Here is a 21,268-nt window from a genome sequence, read left to right on the forward strand (position 1 = left end):
CCAATCAAGCCCCAGAAAGCCAAGCAATGGCAAGTCTCAAGTACATATTGACTTCAAATAAAAGAATAGAGGAAAATCAGAATTCAACGCCAGAAAGGATGTCAGAGCCACCCCAGATCCACCACCGGATTCGGTTGTTGATTGCATCAAGAATCACAAAAGAGAGACTATGAATGCGTAATCGATGTTAGGATATACTGTCACCATGAACTTGTCCTTTCCAAGCAATATGCTTTCAGCAGTGTGCTTCTTGTGCATCTTCAAATCAAAGAATTAATTCAATTAGTGACTAATTACTTGTATATTATCATCTATTATCTGATTAATAATACCATATGGTTTTATTAATGTTCTTACCTGGGCAACAACTGTGGAGGACTCTCCAGCATAAATAACACAAGATCGCTCAAGCCAACTTCCTTTGATCTTGAAATCACAAACATCCTCTTGTATTGTTTGCTAAGAACACTTAACTTGGTCTTTAATTGAAACATTGAAGATCGTTTAGCAGTAAAGATTAGATACTTAGCTCTGTACTTTCTCCCCTGAAAACTTGCCATCTATCATGAGCTGTCATTATCTACAACAAAGAAAATAAATAATTAGTGAGATATACTTGCAGATAGAATGTTCTCTTGCAAAAAAAAAAAAATAAAAAAATCAATCACGAGACCTTTCCGCAGAGTGACAAGGGATTCCAGTTGAGTCAAGTAGAACCGGCGATCATGAACGGTTAATAAGGTCTTTCACTTTAAAAAGGACGTTGCCATTGATGTCTGCACAACAAAATTTCCATCAGTTATGGTCAAAACCTTTCTCACAATTGCAAGATCAATGGGGTAAGTATGGCCACAAAATTGAGGGCCTATAATTGAAACGTATTAGCAACTACGCTTGTGGTGGTGGTGGAGGAGGAGGAGGATAAATATCAGTTGGTGTGGTGGTAGTGCCAGTAAAATGCGCCATTGGAGTGAGTTGCAGAATGAATCGCTTTGATTTTTGATGAGAAATCCTGCTGTGATGCTTCTTAAATATAGTGATTCAGGGGGTGTCAGACGCGGTTATTATATTCATATAGAAGTTGACAGAAAATAAACAAATGAGATGATGGGTATGGAGAAGCAATCTATGTAACTTCATTTGAGATGGGAAATCCTATTTATGATCTTCATGCTTAGGTTAGCGTGTAACGCGGTTGATGGAGAAAATGATGGCGCAGAGTAGTATTGAAGAAAACCTATTGAATGAGGTTTGACAGAAAACAAAGGGTCTTGTTCTATAAATTTCATTCATAAAAGTTCGTCTTATACAATGACATTCAGTGGCTTTTTCTAGAGAGTTTGGATTATCAGATTTTGACGACATTCAAAAACGTGTTGTTGGGGAAGATGACAAAGTTGTGCGTGTTTACTTGTTGAATTTGTTGAATAGATCGACACGACAAGACATGAATTTGTTTGAGTTTTGGTATGATATAGCCCACAACACGACAGACCTTGAATTTTTACGCCCAACATAGCACGATGCAGCCCACCATCAGCTCTAATAAGAAGAAAGGACAATCATCCTAGGTTTTTTTCGTTTTTCTTTATCGTATAGCCAACGTGCTCTTGGGCGTTTGTATCCCTTGTTGTGTCTCTATTTGGGAGGGTGTCTGCTTTGTGTTCTATTTTCGAGTTTGCGTGCTTTTGAGACGGGTTCGTGTGCCTTATCATTTTTGTCTTGGCTTCGCGGTACTTCGTAACCTCCTTTTATAAAAAAACTTACTTACCCATTGTAGAAGCCTTTAAATATCATTCCAAAACCCTTATCTTCGTTTCAGATCTGTTCACATAGTCCTGAAACTCAAATGGTCAGGTCCTCTCCCTTAAAGCGCGCCAATCCTTACCTTAGAAAGCACAGAAAATGGCCATTGTCACCCTACAAAGCCAAATGGCACCAAACTTCAACCAACAACAAGCCATGCAAAATCTTAAGCAATCTTTAACAATGCCACCGGCAATACAACAACAACAACAAAAATCAAACCAACCATATATCCTCTCTTCTCTTTTACACTCCTTTGACATCTATAATGTGAACCAACCCGGAAGCCTACCACTTTATCATCAAAACCCTAGCAGAAACCTCACAATTTTGTCAACTTCTCTCTGTTCTTGACTACCTTGAACAAGGAATGAAAAATTCGAAACACCTGAGATATATGTCTGATCTTATTAAACTTTATGCAGATGCTAATAAAATTCATGATTCTATTAATCTGTGTTATAGGATTTCCAAGTTCAGGTGTGTCCCTTCTGTGTACTCACTCAATACTCTGCTTTCTGTTCTTTGTAGAAATAAAGAACGTATTAAAATGGTCCCTCAAATCTTGTTAAAGAGTCAGCTATGAATATTAGAATCGAAGAATCATGTTTTCGGTTATTGATCCGTGCTCTTTGTAGAATAAATAGAGTTGTTTGCTATTGAGATGTTAAATGGAATGATAAATGATGGATTAGTGTTGATTCAAGAACTTTCTCTTTAGTATTGGCACAGTTTGTGAAGAAAAAGATTTGTCAAGTGTTCAGGTTTTAGGCTTTTGAAGGAATTAGAAAGTTAGGGTTTTGTCCTGGTATGGTTGATATATACTATGGATTAGGTGTTTGGTGAAGAAAGAAAAGGGTTTGGAGGCTTTGAATGTTTGAATAAGATGAAATTAGATGGTATTAAAACTGATATTGTTGTTATGGTATGGTTATGAGTGGGGTTGTTGCAGATGAAGATTATGTGAAAGCAGAGAAGCTGTTGATGAATGCTTGTGTTGGTTTGGTTCCTAATGTTATACCTACAATGTGTATATAAGTTGTTATGTAGAAAAAATAATGTTGAAGCCGGAATCAAGATGATTGCTTGTATGGGGAGTTGGGATGCAAGCCAATGTGATTACTTATTACACGTTACTGAGGGAGGGTGTAAGGTTGGGGAGCTGGGGAGGTCAAAGGAGTTATGAGGGAGATGGGATTGAAAGGCAATGCAATGAATTTGCAGACGTATACTATTATGATAATGGTTTGGTCAGTAAAGGTGAAGTTATTGAAGCTTGCTATTTGTTGGAGGAAGTATGGATAAAGATTTTTGCCCGCCAAGTTTGATGTTTGATAAGGCAATTGTGGGGTGTGCCATAGAGGTTGGTTTGTAGAGCCCTTGAATTGCTTAAAAAATGGGTGAGAAGAATGTATCTCCAGGGGCTAGAGTTTGGAAAGCGCTTCTTCTTAGCTCCGGGTCCAAACTTGATTTTTCAAATACCTCTCTGACTGGTTTGGTGGATAACTATCTTGATAACTTGAAGTATGATATTTGATCAGTAACTGAGTTACTGTCGGTGGTGTGCGATCTCTGTGTGTATTAATGTATATGCCTTTCTCTTTCCCCGTAAAACAACTAATAAATAGCTAAAGATCTAGTGGTGGCTTATCACTGCTTCCATGTGCAAGTGTCTCTTTGGAGTCCCTTTGAGTGAAGTAAAAGGACATCCTCGTTGATTAAGCACTAAAAGGTCTTTGCTTGAATTACACTCTGTGGAAATACTGAAGATCATTTCCTTCTGATTTCAGCCTCTGTATCAAGCATGCCATTCTAGCTACATAGCATTTGCTTGTAAAGGTGATCAAGCTGATTCCCTCTCCCCCGGTACCGACATCATGGTGTACAATAATCTGATGACATGTTTGTTTGTAAGCTTGCGGTGTAACTAGTTTACTCATATGATGAATTAAATTTACAAGTGATTCGATAAATGAGAAAACCTACGCCAGAAGATTCAATTCGTAGCTCAGCACTTCAAAATTTTCAGGGCAGTACTATCAGTTTTTTGCAACTGGTCTCAAGTTCCCTTGTATTGAAAATATTCACCTGCAGCCCATTGGCTTTTCTAATTTGACTTCATTTGTTTCGTTCCTGTTGTTATGTCATTTTCTTTAGAGAGATTGTACAAAGACTCATAGTAAAAGATATTTGAGAGTTGTGAACGTTATCCAAACTTTTAAGTCTGTGGTTCTAATGACAGATACGAAGGAAAAAGAGTACTACTTTAATGATTCGGGCATACTTTCCCTTACATGGGACAAAAGTTATAATTTATTTAGGATGCCTCAATCATTTTTAAAGGAAAAGTTAAAAGTAAGAAAATTTATTTAGGGCACCTTTACTTTTGTCGGTCAGAAAAGTGCTCTTTGGTGCAAGAAGAAAACGTATCAATCTCAAAACAAAACTACAGTCCACAGGCATGCAAAAATGTGAAGCTGCTCTCACTGTGTCATTATTTCATTGGCAAACCCTTTACTCAAAGGCTTTTTTTTACAAGTTCTGCAAATCTGTAAATTATTTGCCAACTACAACATTTAACTGAAACGTTAGTCAGATGTCTTGAGTTCGATCTATTTGGATTGCTAATAAAAGTGGTTATTGAGAAATTTATCTGCTATCAACTTCAAGACCCTAAAAGATTTGTAAAATACAAAAAAGTTGGCCCGAACAACCCTGCCCCCATGTCACAAAAAAAAAAAAAGAAAAAGAAAAAAAAATATATATATATATTTAACATGAAACAAGAACAATTAAAGAAGTGGGTCATCTGAATACATGACAAGCCCAGGAATAGAAGTAAATTGTCGCAATTGTCAATTTTGATAAACCTTATCTTATACTGACTGCATGCAATTAACTCTCTGGTTAACACTTAACAGTTAAAAAATCATTCAAAAGTTAAATAGAAATTAAATGCGGTGCTGTTACCTAACAAAATAATGATAATAATGAAGAACAGATTGGGATCAGATTTAAAAAAGAATGACCATCCTTTTCTGTACTACCTTCCAAAACTGCAACCGGGAAAAAGTCCGCTATCTGGGTAAATGGAAAATCATACATTCTTGGAATCAAAGAAAAGAGTTTCTGTGCTGTGTATGGCTTTTCATTGTCAATCAACGTGGATTTGAAGGAAGAGAAGGAAGAGATAGAATAGGCATGTGGTGGTTCCTTGTATTGTCCCCAGGTGGTGCTACCGACTTTGCCTGTTCAAGAAAGACCAAAAGTAATCTCTTTTATCATAAATATGATGAGTTAGTTAGCTAGATTTACATAGTGCTGATTACTTGATCCTATCAATGGCTGAAAAAGAAAGAGAAAAGAGAAGAAAAGAAAGGAAGCTAGATGAAAAAAACCCCCTTAATTTCTCCTTAAATCTTTCTTTGATGTTCGACTGCTGCTTTCTTTTTCTTATCTTTAAAACAACTAATCATCCTAGAGGGCTAAAAAGAATATTGAAGAAGAAATTGTACTCTTGCCACTTTAGATATAAATGATAATTCTATTCAAAAGTTGCACTGCATGGTGGTTTGGATGAAATTTCTTTGAATTTCTTTCTCAGGTACTCTTTCTTTACTTCTGTAGTACCACTCACAGAGTTGTCTTAATATAAAAAAAAAAAAAAGCAAGGAAATTAGAAAACAGAAGAAAATCATCACTCAAAGTCGCAGGAGAACAATTTTTAGCTAAAATGAGTTCCTTGATTAAGCTATTAATCACATAGAGTACATTTTGTCAAGGAATTGTTATGATATATTACATATATACCACTTAAATCCACAAAGCAATTTTTTATGCATTACCAGATTATAGTTACCTTGTTTTTGCTGCATAAAAATTTGCATTCGTTCAAATTCGCGTTTTGATTGTTCTGTGTCGTCTGTGTGTTATCTTGAGGAAAAAGGAATCAGCAAATTAAAAACCCTCAATTGGAGTTTAACCAACTCACGGCGCCCCAGATTCTGACTCCAAAACCTTGAATGGTCTCATATTTCTTTTATTATGACAATAGTATGATAATTCGGTCAATGTTTATCCAACCCCACATTGCTGAAATTTCACTCTAATCATTCTCAAAATCAGTGCCTGCTCATCTTCCTTAGCCTTATCGATCCCTACATTTTCTAAAAAACTATTCATAACATAAATCTTCAGATATACGAGACGACCAGAACTTACACAGAACGGTTTTGTTCAGGGAAAAAAAATGTCATCAAATAAATATTTAAAACAAGATTTTGATCATAAAATCACCTGAAATGGAGCTTTACTTCCCTTTCTTGATTGGTTTGATGATGATTTTTGCCGTGAAAATCTTTCGCAGTAGTTTAGTTGAGTACTGTTTATTAATTAAGGTGCAGTGGTCATGATGGGGAAGATGGGCACAGAAAAACTAACTCACTGGAGATAACACAGAACTTTTGAGTAATTGAAGGTATTTAAAACTCGCAGCCAAAAATGTGAGTTAGTAATGCACGTCCCCTGCTTCTCCATCTTGCTCTACCACAACCTTCTCTTATTGCCGCAACTTGAAGCACCCAACTCATTAAAATGGTGTTGGGATGCACAGCTGCAAAAGTATGGAGTTGATGCTCCTCATTATAACGAAAGAGGCAAATCTTTGAGTTTAAAGGGCTAGAAATGAAAAGCTATGTAAATTCATTTGGGATGGGAATTCAACTATATTTATGATCTTCATGCTTACTGGTTAGCGTGTAACGCGGTTGAAGGAGAAAATGATGGGCAGAGCAGTATAGAAGAAACCTTATTGAATGAGGTTTGACAGAAACAAAAAGGTCTTGTTCTATGAATATTCATATATTGCTTCGTCTTATACAATGACATTCAGTGGCTATTTTTCTAGAGTGTTTGGATTATCAGATTTTGACGACAATTCAAACCGTGTTGTTGGGGAAGTTGACAAAGTCTTGTGCGTGTTCACTTGTTGCAATCTGCAGAGAATATTATTCTCATCATATTAGATATTAAAAAACAAAGAGGAAGGCAACTCAAATTAAAAACAAAATAGATTAAATAACACAGAAAATATTTAATTATTAGGTAAATTTTGTGTAACTCCTCTGGTGGTTGGTGGACTGTTACTGCAAATATTAGGATTCGTTTGGTTCATTATTCTGATACTTTTTATAATAATATTTTGAAAAAAATTAAATTGAGTGACTATTACAATGAAGATTTAGAAATTAACAAAAATTATCTATGTTTGTTTATTTACTAAACACCTTTATAATAAGATATTAAAAGTTAACAAAAAACTCCAATCCATCATTAAATACGGACAGTCGGCCACACCGTCGGAGGGTGGTCGGAGTCACCGTATCGACGCATGACCGGTTGAATCTTGCATGTCATGCGTTGATATACTTTTCTAGCCAAATCTACGATGGATTAATCGAAAAATGTCAGATCTACAGCTAGATCTGGCCGCATTTGGGCGTCAACGACGGCCAAGATATGGTTGTCGTTGACAATCAACGACGGCCAAGATGGTCAACGACGGCCGAAGGCACTCACGAAAATCTCATATTTAGTGAGAAAACTTTCAATTTTTTTATTCAAATTCGTATAATACATGAAAATTAAAAGATATTATAAAGAAAGAAAAATAATAATAAAAGAACACGTATGGAGCTAGAAAATAAATGAAGGTCCAGTATTAATATTTGTGAAAATTTTCTGATTAAGTACAGGTCTAACATTAATATTATAAACTAAAATCAACAAAGATAAACAACATATTTTACGACACTAAGATAATGGCTCAACTACATAAAAGAAAAATACAATTGAGCGGGATCAACAACCGCCACCAGCACTAGCTGCAGCTGCAGCAGCTGCACTGGCTGCAATGGCTGCACCAGCTGCTACAGAGTTAATTGCATCAAGAATCACGATAAGGGAAATGATAAATGCATAATCAATGTTCGGGTTCACTGTCACCATGAAATGGTCCTTTCCGATCAAAATGCTTTGAGCCGTGTGCTGCTAGAAACATATCTTACACACTAAATAAAAAACTTGACAATGTACATTCAAGGAAAATACAAATGATTGAGGAGAGAAAATCAAATTATATATCGTCGTTATCATCATCACTCTTCTACTTCAACCATTGACTGAGGCTTTCGGGAATGAGGATTCATATATCATAGTCTTCATCATCATTATGTCAGCTACATCTTCTGCATCAAACATTTGATTGAGGTTTTCAGCTATATCAACCATATATTGTTATGCCTGGAAAATCAAGGGCTGACGTAGGAGATCACGTGATTGGTTTGGGGGGGGGGGGGGGGGGGGGGGGGGTTGACCTGCTCCCGTCAGAATGGTAAGCACACGTCAGGCCTGCTAATAGCTACGGAGCTCCCACGTGTCCCTTCCCGCTCCAAATCGCGTGAAATCAGTTTGGAAGATGGAAAATGTGACATAAAGCCGGATTTAATCCTGACATTCACACCAAACATGGATTTACTGATGATTACTTGCACTCACCTCACTATAAAAAGAGGAAGACCCTTCATTAAGGGGATTCGGGCTATTTTACACTTGGAGTTAGCTCTCTCTCTCTCTGATAACTTTGATTTTTTTTTTTTTATCAATCATTTGTAAGTCAGTCCGCTATTGCGACGCATCTGATGCACTATATTAATACAAATCAGTGGACGTAGGACTTGCTACCTTAGCATCCGAAACCACTTTAAAAGGCTCTCATTGCATTTATTCTACATTTTATCCATAATCAGTGTGTCTCTTGACCAATCAACGTTACGCACGTGTCAGTTAGTTGGTGCCAAAAATCACGCATCAAACAGTTTGGCACTAGAAGGAGGGGTCAGATTTAGTGTTCATCCTTCCAGGAGAATCTCTAACCTACTAGTCCTACAGCAATAGATGGCCCGCAATCTAAACCTGAACAAGCTAACCAGTGCGTTGAGGGAGTTCCAGACCAAGGGGATACCTCTTCCAGAATATTCCATCCCCACAAATTGCCGTGGTGGATATCCAGCAACTTCGCAGCTTGACGCCGCCATCAGAGGCTACCTGGAGAGGTTCGACAATACTCTCCAGATGGTCAACCAAAGGTTGGACGTCTGGACCAAGGCGTGCCCTCTAGAACAGTTGGGGCGGTGCAATGCCAAAAACGCTTGCAGGTTGCGCGAAAAGCGCGGCAAAGGGTAATAGCCCGTGCCGCGAGCACTGCAAAGCGTAGACGTAAGGGTAAGCAAGTGGCAAAAAGCAAGCCTACAGGCTACAAAGGGCCAACGAACACAAACGTACCCCGAGCAAGGTGCCGGCAAAACTAAGACTTGGCGAAAAAAAATAAATCCCGAGCTGTCCCATGCCACATCGCAGGTGAACCCAAACAAAAGTGCTGGGTGAGGCGATTCTTATCACCGCCAGCGGAACGATCCTGATCGCTATCGTGAGGATGGCCTACACCTCGCGGGGTGGTTGTACCACCGCGAGGGTCGTGAAAATACCCGACACCACCACCGCCTTCACACGCCTTTAGCCAGCGTGTGTCGAGAGCGGCCGAAAACGTCGATCAAGGCGAAGAGGAGTCCGACCTCCAGACTCTCTGAATCGTAATCGCGAGGGCCGGACTCGCGTGGGTGAAAGCAATCCCCAATGACTCTATTACCGCAAATTGAGGAGTTACAGCGAGCTCTGGACAGGCTGAGGAGAGCAGAGAACGAGCAGGCCCAGGTCGCCCCATCCCCCTTCTCTCCCGAAGTGTTAGTTGTCCACTCTACCAGGTTTTTAGAATGCCCGACATGCGGCTGTTCGATGGGAACCATGACCCGCAGGATCATTTGTATGAGTTCAAGGACTGATGGAGCTCCACCAGGTTTCGGATCTTGCAAAAATGTCGTTGCCTGGCTGTGACTCTAAACTCCATGCCAAGCGATGGCTAAGGTCGCTCCAACGCGGAGAAAGATCAGTTCGTGGCCTCAGATGAGCACGAGTTCCTATGGCATTTCCAAGCAAATCGGAAGTTCTCGATGCCTTGAGCTATCTCAGGAATATAAGGGCAGAAAGGGACGAGTCCCTACAATTATATCGACGCTTCCATAGGAACTCAACAAGGTGCTCATGCCCCGAAGAGTCAATCTGAACTCTCATAATAGCCGGAATTCGCCCGCAAACTGACTATGGAAAGAATACAGGCTGAGGACGATGCTTCCTCTCACAGATTCTATAACTCCACGGAAAAGTTCCTCCATATAGAGGATTCATTGGCGGCACATACGACGTCGCGATCACGGATCTTCGGGCAGTATGTTTGGTGGGGGGAGAAGGTAGAAGAGCTGATCGTCAAGGAGACATTGACGATCAGCGAAAAGGAAAGAAAACCCCGCTACGAGCACAAGAAAATCTTATGCCCGTGGTTCCTCGTCTGACCGCGAACAGGCCCCAATATACTCTGCTGAACGCCTCTGTATCTGCCATCCTTGATAAATTTGAAGAAGCCAGTCTGCTCAGAGAACCGAACCATGAAAACCCTGCAACAGCCAGAAATAATAAAAAGTACTGTCAATATCATCGGGACAATGGGCATCATACGACGAGTGCCGAGCCCTGAAACAAGCAATTGAAGAACTATCAAGAAGGGGCATTTCAAGGAATACATCGATGACTTTGCTCCCTCGAAAGAAAAAGATCGGGGGGAGCCAAGTAAGAAGAGTCGCGATCAGAAAGGGGGTGCTCGTCTCAACTTGATTTTTGGGGGACCACACTTCGCTGGAAATTCACGAGGTGTCCAAGAAAGGTATGCTCGTGAAGCTCATCACGACCCCATAGAGTAATGAGTGCGGATCGACGACCACAAAAAGGTTCGCCGGGAGGAAGAGATTTCCTTCTCCGAACAGGATGCGGCCAGGTTACACCATCCCACGATGACGCCTTGTAATCACTCCCTGATAGGGCGCTATAACACCCAGAATGCTGGTGGATACGGGAGTACTGTGAATATCTTGTTCGTATCTACCTTGCGAAAATATGAATTTGGAACGAGGCCGAACCTGAAGCCACCTCGTCCCGACTATACGGATTCATAGGAGACCATCTACTCCCCAAAGGAACAATCTCACTCTCGGTCACGCTGGGCGATTTTGACGAAGTGACCAAAGAATGATGAATTCTTGTGTGGACTGCGTCAGCCTTAACGGGATCTTAGGCGACCTCTACTAAGACAGTTTAGGCGGGTCACTTCAATTTACCATCTGAAAATGAAGTTCTCCACCCCGACGGGGATCGAGGAAGTCAGCGGCTCTCAGCGCGCATCGCGCGACTGCTATGTAAAAGCAGTCCAGAGAGAGCGCACAAAGGAAAGGGCATTCCACGAAATGCACCTCGCCAGCCATGGCGATCAATAGGATCGATCCACGACCTGGCCCAGTTGAGGATAACCTAGACCCTCGCATTCAAGATGCCCTCCAGTGGGCTAGTTGAGGACCTGACTGAAGTCCAGGTCGACAGAAAGAGCGAGCGAGGGTGTTAAGAGTCGGTAAAAATTCAAACCCCAGCTCGCTAACGAACTGATAGGTTTCCTCAGGAAAACGTCGATGTGTTGTTGTGGTCGCATGTAGATATGCTCGGGATCAGTCCAGAGTTATTTGCCATGCGTAAACATCGACAGCAGGCCAAGCCAGTTCACACAAAAAAAAGAAGAGCAATGGATCCGGAGCGGTATACTGCGTTGAAGTCAGAAGTGGAAAACCTCTTCCGAAGTGGATCCATCCGAGAGGCACTCTACCCAATGTGGGTTGGCCAACCGCGCAGGTCCTAGTAAAGAAGCCAAACGAAAAATGGCGGACATGCGTTGATTTTAGCGACCTCAACAAGGCTTACTCGAAGGACAGCTTCCCTCTATTGGAATCGACCGGCTTGTGGATGCCACCTCGGGCGCACGAGTGCTAGTTTCATAGATGCATATCGGGATACAATCAGATCCCTATGTATGGCCCGACGAGGAACACACACCTTCATTACAGACTGAGGGTTGTACTGTGTATCAAAAGTTGCTTTCGGCCTCAAGATGCTGGCGCAACCTACCAGTAGCTGGTTAACCGAATGTTTCTCCGACAAGAGGAAGAACAATGGAGGCTATGTGGATGACATGCTGGTCAAATCCCAGGTCGCCTCAGAACACATTGGACATCTCGTGAGATGTTTGACATCCTCCGGCTTACAGAATGAAACTGAAATCTCAAGTGTTCATTTGGGGTATCATCAGGAAAGTTCCTGGGATACATGGTTATTAACGAGGGGATAGAAATAACCCGAGAAGATTCAAGCTCTGCTCGATATGGAGAGCCCCGACCAGCAAAAGCAGGTCATGAGCCTAAATGGGCGAATAGCAGCACTAAGCCTTTCATACGAGACTAACAGATTGTTGTTTGCCCTTTTTCAATGTTTGAAGGCCAATAAGAAGTTCGAATGGACTCCAAAGTGAACGAGTGTTCCAAAGTATAAAAGAACACCTCGAGAAGCCCCTCTCCTCTCTAAGCCTCTCCTACAAGAGATTTTGCCTCTGTACCTGTCGTCGTCTCGCAGTCCATGCGCGGTCAGTGCAGCCCTAGTTGAGAAGAAGAAAAAGTTCAATGGCCATATTATACCCGACGAGGAAGGCCTTGTCCGGCAGTGCCCCGCTATGCGATATCCTGAAATGAAATGGTTAGCTTATGCTATACTGATCGCTTCCAGAAAGCTACGACCTTACCTTCACGCCCATACAATCCATGTAAGACTAATTACCCCCTCAGGCAGGTCCACCAGAAGCCGGACAAGCCTCAGGCAAACTGCTTAAATAGGCAATGGAAATTAAGCTAGTTCGACCTGAAGTACAAGCTAGGTCGACCATCAAAGGGCAAGTTGTCGCCGACTTATTTCAGAATTCTCCTATCTCCCGAAATGAGTCAGACCAACAAGCCCAGTGAAGTCATCCAGAGAGCATCCAGAACCTATCGACCTGGAACCTCTATGCGACGGATCATCGACCCGAAAAAGGGCAAGAGCAGGCCTCCTGTTGAGTCCGAAGGGGCATCAACATCATGGACCTGCGTTCGGATTTAAGGCGACTAACAACGAAGCTGAGTACGAAGCTCTGCTCGTCGGATTACGGTGGCCAGAGAAATGGGTGACTCTATGATGCGGTCGTCAACCAAATCCCTAGGAGAATACCAAGCCAAGAAAGAGAGAACATGGTCCGGTACCTAAAGAAGCCAAGGTCGCGCTTGAGCAATTCAAGCATTTTCACGATTCACTCAGATCCCCAGAGATAGCAACTTGTGGCTGATGCCTGGCAAAAATAGCCACGTCGCTGTGGACTCTGAGGCACCTGATGACATTCCTTGTGTCGTTATATCGAGACCCAGCTCAATCATCAACGAGACAGGCCATGAATGTAAACACAATCAAAACTCTTGGATGACGCCCCGTTTACAGGTATCTCAAGGATGGGATCTTACCCGATGACAAGATCGAGGCGCCGGGTCCTCACGAACAAAGATCTAAGTTACACACTCATCGGGGATTAGCTGTACAGGAGGGGATTCAGTGCCCTCTCCTCCGATGTGTGCAGCGGAGAGGTAGATTATATCATGAGGAGAAATCCATGAAGGGATATGACGGTAATCACACCGCCGCACGATCTCTCCGCGAACAAGGTTGTGTCCAAGGAAGGTTATTGGCCCGGAATCCCAAGAAGACTCCACAATTTGTCAAGAGGTGTGAATAAATGTCAGAGTTGGTCAAACATTCCGTGAGCCCCATCTACGAACTGGTAACGATGTCTAGCCCCTGGCCATTCTTTATGTGAGGGATCGACCTCATCGGCCCCATGTCGGTCGGAAAGGGAGGAGTTAAATATGCCGTGGTCGCGGTAGATATTTCACAAATGGGGTGGAAGCTGAACCACTGGCGCGATCACGATCAGGAAAGCTAAAAGACTTGTATTTTCAAGAACATAGTGTGCGCTACGGAATTATCACACCTCATTTCGGATAAGGGAAACAATTCGACAACGAGGAGCTCAAGCGTTCTTGCGCCGAGCTAGGCATTCATAAAAAATTTGCCTCAGTCGCAGATCACAAGCAAAATGGCCAAGTGAAGCTGTCAACAAAACCAATCAAGCACACTCTAAAAGCCAAACTTGGGGCGGCCAATGGAAATTAGGCTGACGATCCCCCGGAAGTCCTATGGGCATACAGGACAACTCCAAGAATCTCCACCTCAGGAGACGCCCTTTCACTAGCCTATGGCTGCGAAGCAATGATTCCCGTGGAGGTGGGAACTGGTTCTCTTCGGGAGGACTATACGATGAAGTTGAAAACGAGATAAAGCACTTATGAGGGCGAGTCTGGATCTTATTGAAGAGCATCGAACAAGGCTTCGCTAAGGATAGCAGTCTACCAAAACGTGTGAAAAGGTTCTTCGATTCAAAGGTCAAGCGAAGAGACTTCTAGGTCAGAGACCTTGTGCTGAAAGAAGTTCTCCTTGGAACCAGGGAACCAAGTCGGGGGGTACTAGGACCTAACTGGGAAGGTCCATACGGGTCGACAAGGTGATCAGATCGGAGACTTACTATCTCAAAAGGTTGAAACGGTTCCAAAGTACCCCGAGCTTGGAATGCCGGGCATCTCCGACCATACTATCAGTAATCCCGAACTCAACCCTCGTTATAAGTAGTTGATTTGTCAGTTCCTAATTATTGTAAAGTATTATTCTGTTCGCTTATAATAGTTCAAATTTTCTGCTCGCTTGTAGCAATTGTCGTGTAATATTGCTATGTAAACAAACTGAATATGAATAGCAATCTATGTATGATAAAGCGAACAAATTGAAAGCCAAATGTATTCTCATTTATTTACAACAAAAGTTAAGGACCTGTTAATTCAAAAAGGGGGGGGGGGGGGGGGGGGGGGGGGGGAGGGGGGGGGGGGGCAGTCTCATTACACTAGCCTGGTCAGTGGGGGGATCCTTCGAAGCAAGACCCCTAACCCTTGCCTGATCGGACCCTTGGACGGCACGGCTGCTGCTGTGCTGCTGCTTCATCATCTTCCCTCGCCAAGATCTGCAAGGTATCTTGCCACCCGGTGGTGAGGGTCAGACATATCCAGATCTGGGTTCTTTGCGTTGCCAGCGTATAAATAGACCCGATCGCCCAATCGACGGCCTTATCCGCGATCTCCTCGGACTGAATCCAGTATTTCTTGACTCAGGGGAAGCAAATTTTTTCCCGACTCTCTTGGAGTTCAGCCCGGAGAGCTAGTTTTCGTTTCAAAGGCCTCTCTCTCTTGCTCTGCTTGTGTGAGTGTGAAGGTCAATGTAGCTGTCTTGTCTTCTCTCGACTCCTTAAGAGCTAGGTTGTCCTGGGTCTTCTTTTAATCTTACACGCGCTCAGCTCCGCTTTTGAAAGTCACACTATCCGCGATCGCACGCCAACTTCTGTTGTTAGAATATTTACTTCGACTTGCGCAGCGGGCAGTGCGGTCTTTCTGACACAACGTCATTCAGGCTCTATTTGAGGCTTCGCGATCTCATCTTCAGGTTTTTTCTCCCTTCGGGCCGGCCCCAGCCGAGCCTTTTCCAGGGACATTCTCATGGCGAGCCAGAGCCTTGCGAGAAAAAAAAAAGAGTTAGACAAGAAAGGCGGAACATTCTACAGAATAAGTCGTTTACCTGCTTAAGTGGTGAAACGACATGGTCACAGGTCGACGTTGGCCCGAAGGCAAAATGATCATATAACTCCGATAGCCCACACTCGAGTAGGAGAGTAGACTATCGGCTGCAGGTATTCAGGCAAGTTCCAAGTGCATCCAGCATTGGTGGTCCTTCGCATTGTCGGCAGCCACCGTCTCTTCCTCGGGTTCACTTGCCCGACCTCTTGACTTCCTGCTCCGACCTCAGTGGTGTCTTCCTCAGACTCGGTCTCTAACTCGTCGGCCTGAGATCTGCTTCTCTTCTTCGATCCGCTGGGGCCGGCGCCTCCGCTTTAGGCGAGAGCAGGTGGTGGTTTACGACGATGTTCTGTTATGGTCACTTCTTGGCTAGAAGAGGTCTGCGGAGGCATGGTAGTTCGCACCAGTTGTACCACCGTGCGGGGGGAGCAGCTTCGGCCTCCCTTTCTCTCCTCGATCAGGGGAAATGAACGGCGCTCGTCGGGGTTGTCCGGACTCCTTCGGAAGGCATGGTCGTTGCATTGTAAATCGCTTAGTAACCAACACAAAATACTATTTCTAACGACCAGAAGGGTATCAGTGAATTAACATTCTGGAGGACTCTAAGATGCTCTCTTCTCACTAAGAAAAAAACGTACTATCACGCAAAGTTCGCGGCATCATGAGGCTATCCTACCCATCCCGGCTTTCTTCGGGGAGGGACTCCAAATGACTCATGCGCATGTCTGGGTCGGGTGAAGCAAAGTCTTGGTGAGTCGTCTGTTAACTGCAAAAGAATGCAGGTCGTTAGAATAAAGGAGGCTACACCAATGACCTAGCAAGAAGAAAACCTACTTGGGTTTTGAAAGTGGCAGTGGGCCGTAGATAGCAGGAAAAAGAAGAACTTCGTCTCATAGGCCCCCGCATTGTTGGATAGCTATGTATCCTTCGGCGATGGTAGGTCGCCGAGACAAGTAATAGGAATCCTTGTCCTACTTTCTTAAGAAAGTTACGCGCACAAGAGCTCCGCTGCCGTTTAGTTCGCTCAAGCACTCTCGCAGGCACGCGATGTACATCGCGACTGCCAATGACATACGCGTTTGGCGCAATTATATTGGTGCGATCCCGAAGGTGATCCAGGACCGCGACCTAACAAAAGGGTGGAAAGGAATCACCCCCCACCTGAAGATCTCTTTAAGATCACGGCTAGGCCATGGCAGGATGCGCGACGAGATGCGGGGCATCAAGGAGAACACCATCTGCTCGGACGTCAGAACTGTCTTTATCCTCTCGAACTTTCTCAAGTGAGAACCGAGAAGACGCGAGGGATGCGTTCGGAAACATCCGCGGAAGACGAAACGCTCCTTCCTCAGGTCGAGACATTGAAGGTTCCATTCCAAAGTCTGCACCAACGACAGGACAAAGTCATTTAGCATCGCACGGTGCCTAGCACGGCGGTGTGAAACAGCCCATAAACTCAACAGTAGCTCGAGCCGCCATTCACGACTCGAACCTGATTCCGCGTTGCGTCTCTAATGAAACACAGGCGACCCAACGCCGTTGCACCCCCAAAATAAAATAAAATAAATAATAAAAAAAAAAGACCTTACCTTCTGGGGCACAGTGAACTGAGGACAAGTTCTGTTTCAGATATCGGAGAGATGCTGATCGAAAAAAGAGAACTTTCGGTTTGCAAAAGTCTTTCACTCGAGGCAAAAAGAGGTTCTGGTGGAATGATTGAAAAAAACGTTGGCTTTAATATAGACTATGAATCGATGGTTACACCCCTAGAACGAAACGACGCGCTTCTTCTCTCTCCACATTAAATGCGCCCCACGTCGCATTCAATGTTGTGATAGAGGGTTGTGTCGTTCGAAATATATCGCGCATAATGCTCTGTCAAAGCAACTTTGGGTCAGCAAACAAAGCATTTAATGCTCTTGACAGACGCCAGACATGCGCAGAGCGCTATCAGCGTAGAGACGACTCATTTAGTTCATCTCTAAAGCAGTAAGAGTGCCCGATGAGGCTAGGTCACTTAGGGGATGATGTAAGGTCGTTCGGGCGAAGTTTGTGCGAGGATGTGTTCACAAAGGCCTTGTCCCGAGCTCCTTCCATTCGGGTCGAAATATCCGAACCTCTAATTGCGGCATGATGTTAGTTTCAAGGTTCGATCCTCAAAACCTTAAAAACTAGGGGACTTTGTTATGCCTGGAAATCCAAGGGCTAACGTAGGAGATCACGTGATTGGGGGGCGGGGGTGACTAGATTTCTGTCAGAATGGTAAGAGCACACGTCAGGCTGCCAATAGCTACAGAGCTCCCACGGTGTCCTTTCCTGCTCCCAAATGCGTGAAATCAGTTTGGAAGGTGGGAAATGTGGAATTAAAGCCGGATTTAATCCGACATTCACACCAACCATGGATTTACTGATGATTACTGCACTCACCTCACTATAAAAAGAGGAAGACCCCTTCATTAAGGGGATTCGGCTATTTTACACTTGGAGTAAGCTCTCTCATCTCTCTTGATAACTTGGTATTTACTTTTTTTGCCAATCATTTGTAAGTCAGTCCGCTGTGCGACCTGACCCACTTATTAAAATAAATCAGTGGACGTAGGACTGCTATCTTGCATCCGAACCACTTTAAAAGGCTTCATTGCATTTTATAATATATTTACCCATAATCAGTATCTCTTGACCAATCAAACGGTTACGCACGTGTCAGTTAGTTGGTGCCAAAAAATTCACGCATCAACATATATGATTGCGTTGTTCAGACTACACAACGTTTTACTGAGGTTTTCAGGAATGAGGATTCAATAATAGTCTTCATCATCTCTTCGGAGTTAATTCATCAAAGAGAATCACAATGAGGGCAATAATGAATGCATAATCCAGTTGGGTTACACCGTCACATGAAACGCTCCTTCCTAATCAACAATCTTAAGAGCCGGTGATTCTTATTGTGAATAACACTAAACGCCAACCTTTCACGTTAAAAAGGATGTTTCCATTATGTCTTGTATAACAAACTCATTAACATATTTACCGTCAGTTATGGCCAGAGTGATAGGATGATTGTGAGTGCAATATGAGGGCGATAATTGAAAATAGGATTACCTACTAGGGACTAATACTAGTACTGGGGAAATTTGTCATTGAAAGAAGTTGATGAAAATCCTTCTGTGTGAAGCTTAAATATAGATGATCAAGGGCTAGTCGCCCACGGATATATATGAGATCAAGTCAGCAAGGCGACTTCTTATTTTATTTTTCCCGGTAAGCCTTTCCCTTGATTTGAATGACCAAAAGGATTTAATTAAACAAGTTGCACGCAAGGTTTAAGATGCAAGTTGGTAGGGTTCATCGAGAAATGAAAAAAACAAAGATCTAGTCTAAAATATCATACGGTTACTTTAGTTGTTCAGATTATAAAATAGATATAAGCCATGTTATCTTATAAATTTTAAGATCATATATGGTCAATGTATCAGACGTCTAAAACTTCACTGTAAGAAGCAAAAGTTGACAAGTCTTGTTCAGTTCATAAATCATAAATCCCTTTAGACGGTGCTTTTAGCCTGGTGATTATGTCATTTGTTGTATACTTGTTTATGACAGTATTCTGAATCTGCTGAGTAGCTGCTTTATCTTGGGCTATTTATGTAGGGTTGTGCAAAAAAAAATTCTGATATCTGATCCAAAAGAACCAGATATCCAAAAATTCGGATTGGATTCGGATATTAATTTTTGGAAGATCCAGATTTGTGGATCAGATATAGTATGGCTCTGCAAAGAAATCAGGATATCGGATCTGATCCGTTTTGTCCATAATACAAGTTTTAAGAAGTTATTCAGGGTGCTAGATGAAAAGTGGTAAAGTATGTGGATTTTTCTGAAATATGATGAAAACTTTGGGTTCAAAAGGAATGAAATGCTAAATGTGGTAGGGGAGTAAGAGTAATGCAAAATTTAGGGTTGCAAATTATATTTTCATGAAAATTCGGATAAAATTGGATTTTCGGGTTATCCGATCTAAATATCCAAATCGGATCAAAACCGGATCAGGCGAAATCCAGATCGGATTCGGATCAGGTTTCGCCTATTCAAATTTTCGGATCGAATCAGAGAAAATATGCAAAACAGATCGGACTATCTAGTTATGACACTCCTAATTTATGTTAATTGGTGTTGGTTAATTGGAGTTATTTTACAAGGTTAAAAATTAATGAAGGATTGCTTGAGGTCTTGCATAACAAAATACCCATAAAACATGGTCATAACATTTTCTAGGATAAAAATTTTGTGCATTAAAAGGGCCTATAAATTATAAAATGGAAACGCTAGCTTATTAGCAACTGTAGGTGGAGGTAAATATAGTTAAAATGGTCATCGAGATGGGTTTATTGAAAAATTCCACGATAGTTATTATTTTAAGAGAAATTTTGTTCAAGGCTCTGATTTACGAGTGCTTGTCAGATAATACGGTTGACAAAAAATAAACAATTTGTAGGGTGAGGAGAAGTTCACAGAGACCAAGCCATCCAAAGCAATATATGTAACTTATTTTGTAAGCAAATATGATACTTGTTTTTGTAAGTTAAGTACTTCACAAACTTCACTCTTTTTTTTTTTTTTTTTTTTGAGATGGAGAACGAAATGAGACTGTGCACATATTCATAATGAATAATGCTAGATGTACAAAGAAATTTATAGAGATTTTTGATGTGGCAGAAATGATTGAAGAGTGGAATAATGAGTTTGACTTTTTATATTCCCTCGTCATTTCATATCGACCACATCACTTTGTACAAGAAATTTCGTATTTTTGTACATCTAGTATTATTGATCTACATAATATTCCCAATTCGTCTAACCATCTAGACTATTCACAGGATGTGTTGGTTGCTGAATGTGTTGAAGTGTGAATCTTTCTAAGTATAATTAATAATTTAAAAAATAAAAGTGGTATTTTAAAAATCTCATGGGTGAAAAAGTTCATTTTAAATCAATTATTAGGTAGGAAAAAAGTCGTTTATCCGTAAACTAATCACTCAACAAGGGAAAAAAAAAAAAAAAAAAACGTTGAAGATAGTTGTTAAGTGTAACCAATACTTGCAGATAGAAAGTTCTTTGAGCAGCAGCAAATCAATCAGAAGACCTTTTTCCGCAGAGTGACAATGGGCTTTCCAGCTGAGTCAAGTAGAACGCGGCGATCATGAACTGTTAACAAGGCACCTTTCACTTTGAAAAGAGTGTTGCCATTGATGTCTTGCACAACAAAGTTTCCATCAGTTATGGTCAATAACTTTCTCACAATTGCAAGATCAACGGGATAAGTATGTTCGCAAAATTGGGGGCCTATAACTGTTACGCTATTCGCAACGGGTAGTGGTGGTGTTAGTGGAGGGGTAGAATATATACCCGTTGGTGCATGTGGTGGTGGAGGAGGAGAATATGTGCCAGTTGGTGCTGGTGTTGGTGGAGGAGGAGAATATATACCAGTTGGTGCTGGTGGGGGTGGATGAGGAGAATATGTACCAGTTTGTGCTAGTGGTGGAGGAGGAGGAGGATATGTACCAGTTTGTGCTGGTGGTGGTGGAGGAGGAAAATATATACCAGTTGGTGCTGGTGCTGGTGGAGGAGGATATGTACCGGTTGGTGGGTAATTGCTGGTTAAATGTGTCATTTTGAGAGTAAGTTTGCAGAAAGAATTGCTTTGATTTTGATGTTGA

At 42.2% G+C, this 21,268-nt stretch overlaps 1 pseudogene; it reads right to left on the bottom strand.

Annotated features, from left to right (window-relative positions):
- Nucleotides 1–76: 76 nt before the first annotated feature.
- Nucleotides 77–21,223, bottom strand: LOC116125976 (annotated as a pseudogene).
- Nucleotides 21,224–21,268: the final 45 nt, after the last annotated feature.

Source organism: Pistacia vera, unplaced genomic scaffold (assembly GCF_008641045.1).
Source record: "Pistacia vera cultivar Batoury unplaced genomic scaffold, PisVer_v2 Contig174, whole genome shotgun sequence".
In the NCBI taxonomy this organism is placed as follows: domain Eukaryota; kingdom Viridiplantae; phylum Streptophyta; class Magnoliopsida; order Sapindales; family Anacardiaceae; genus Pistacia; species Pistacia vera.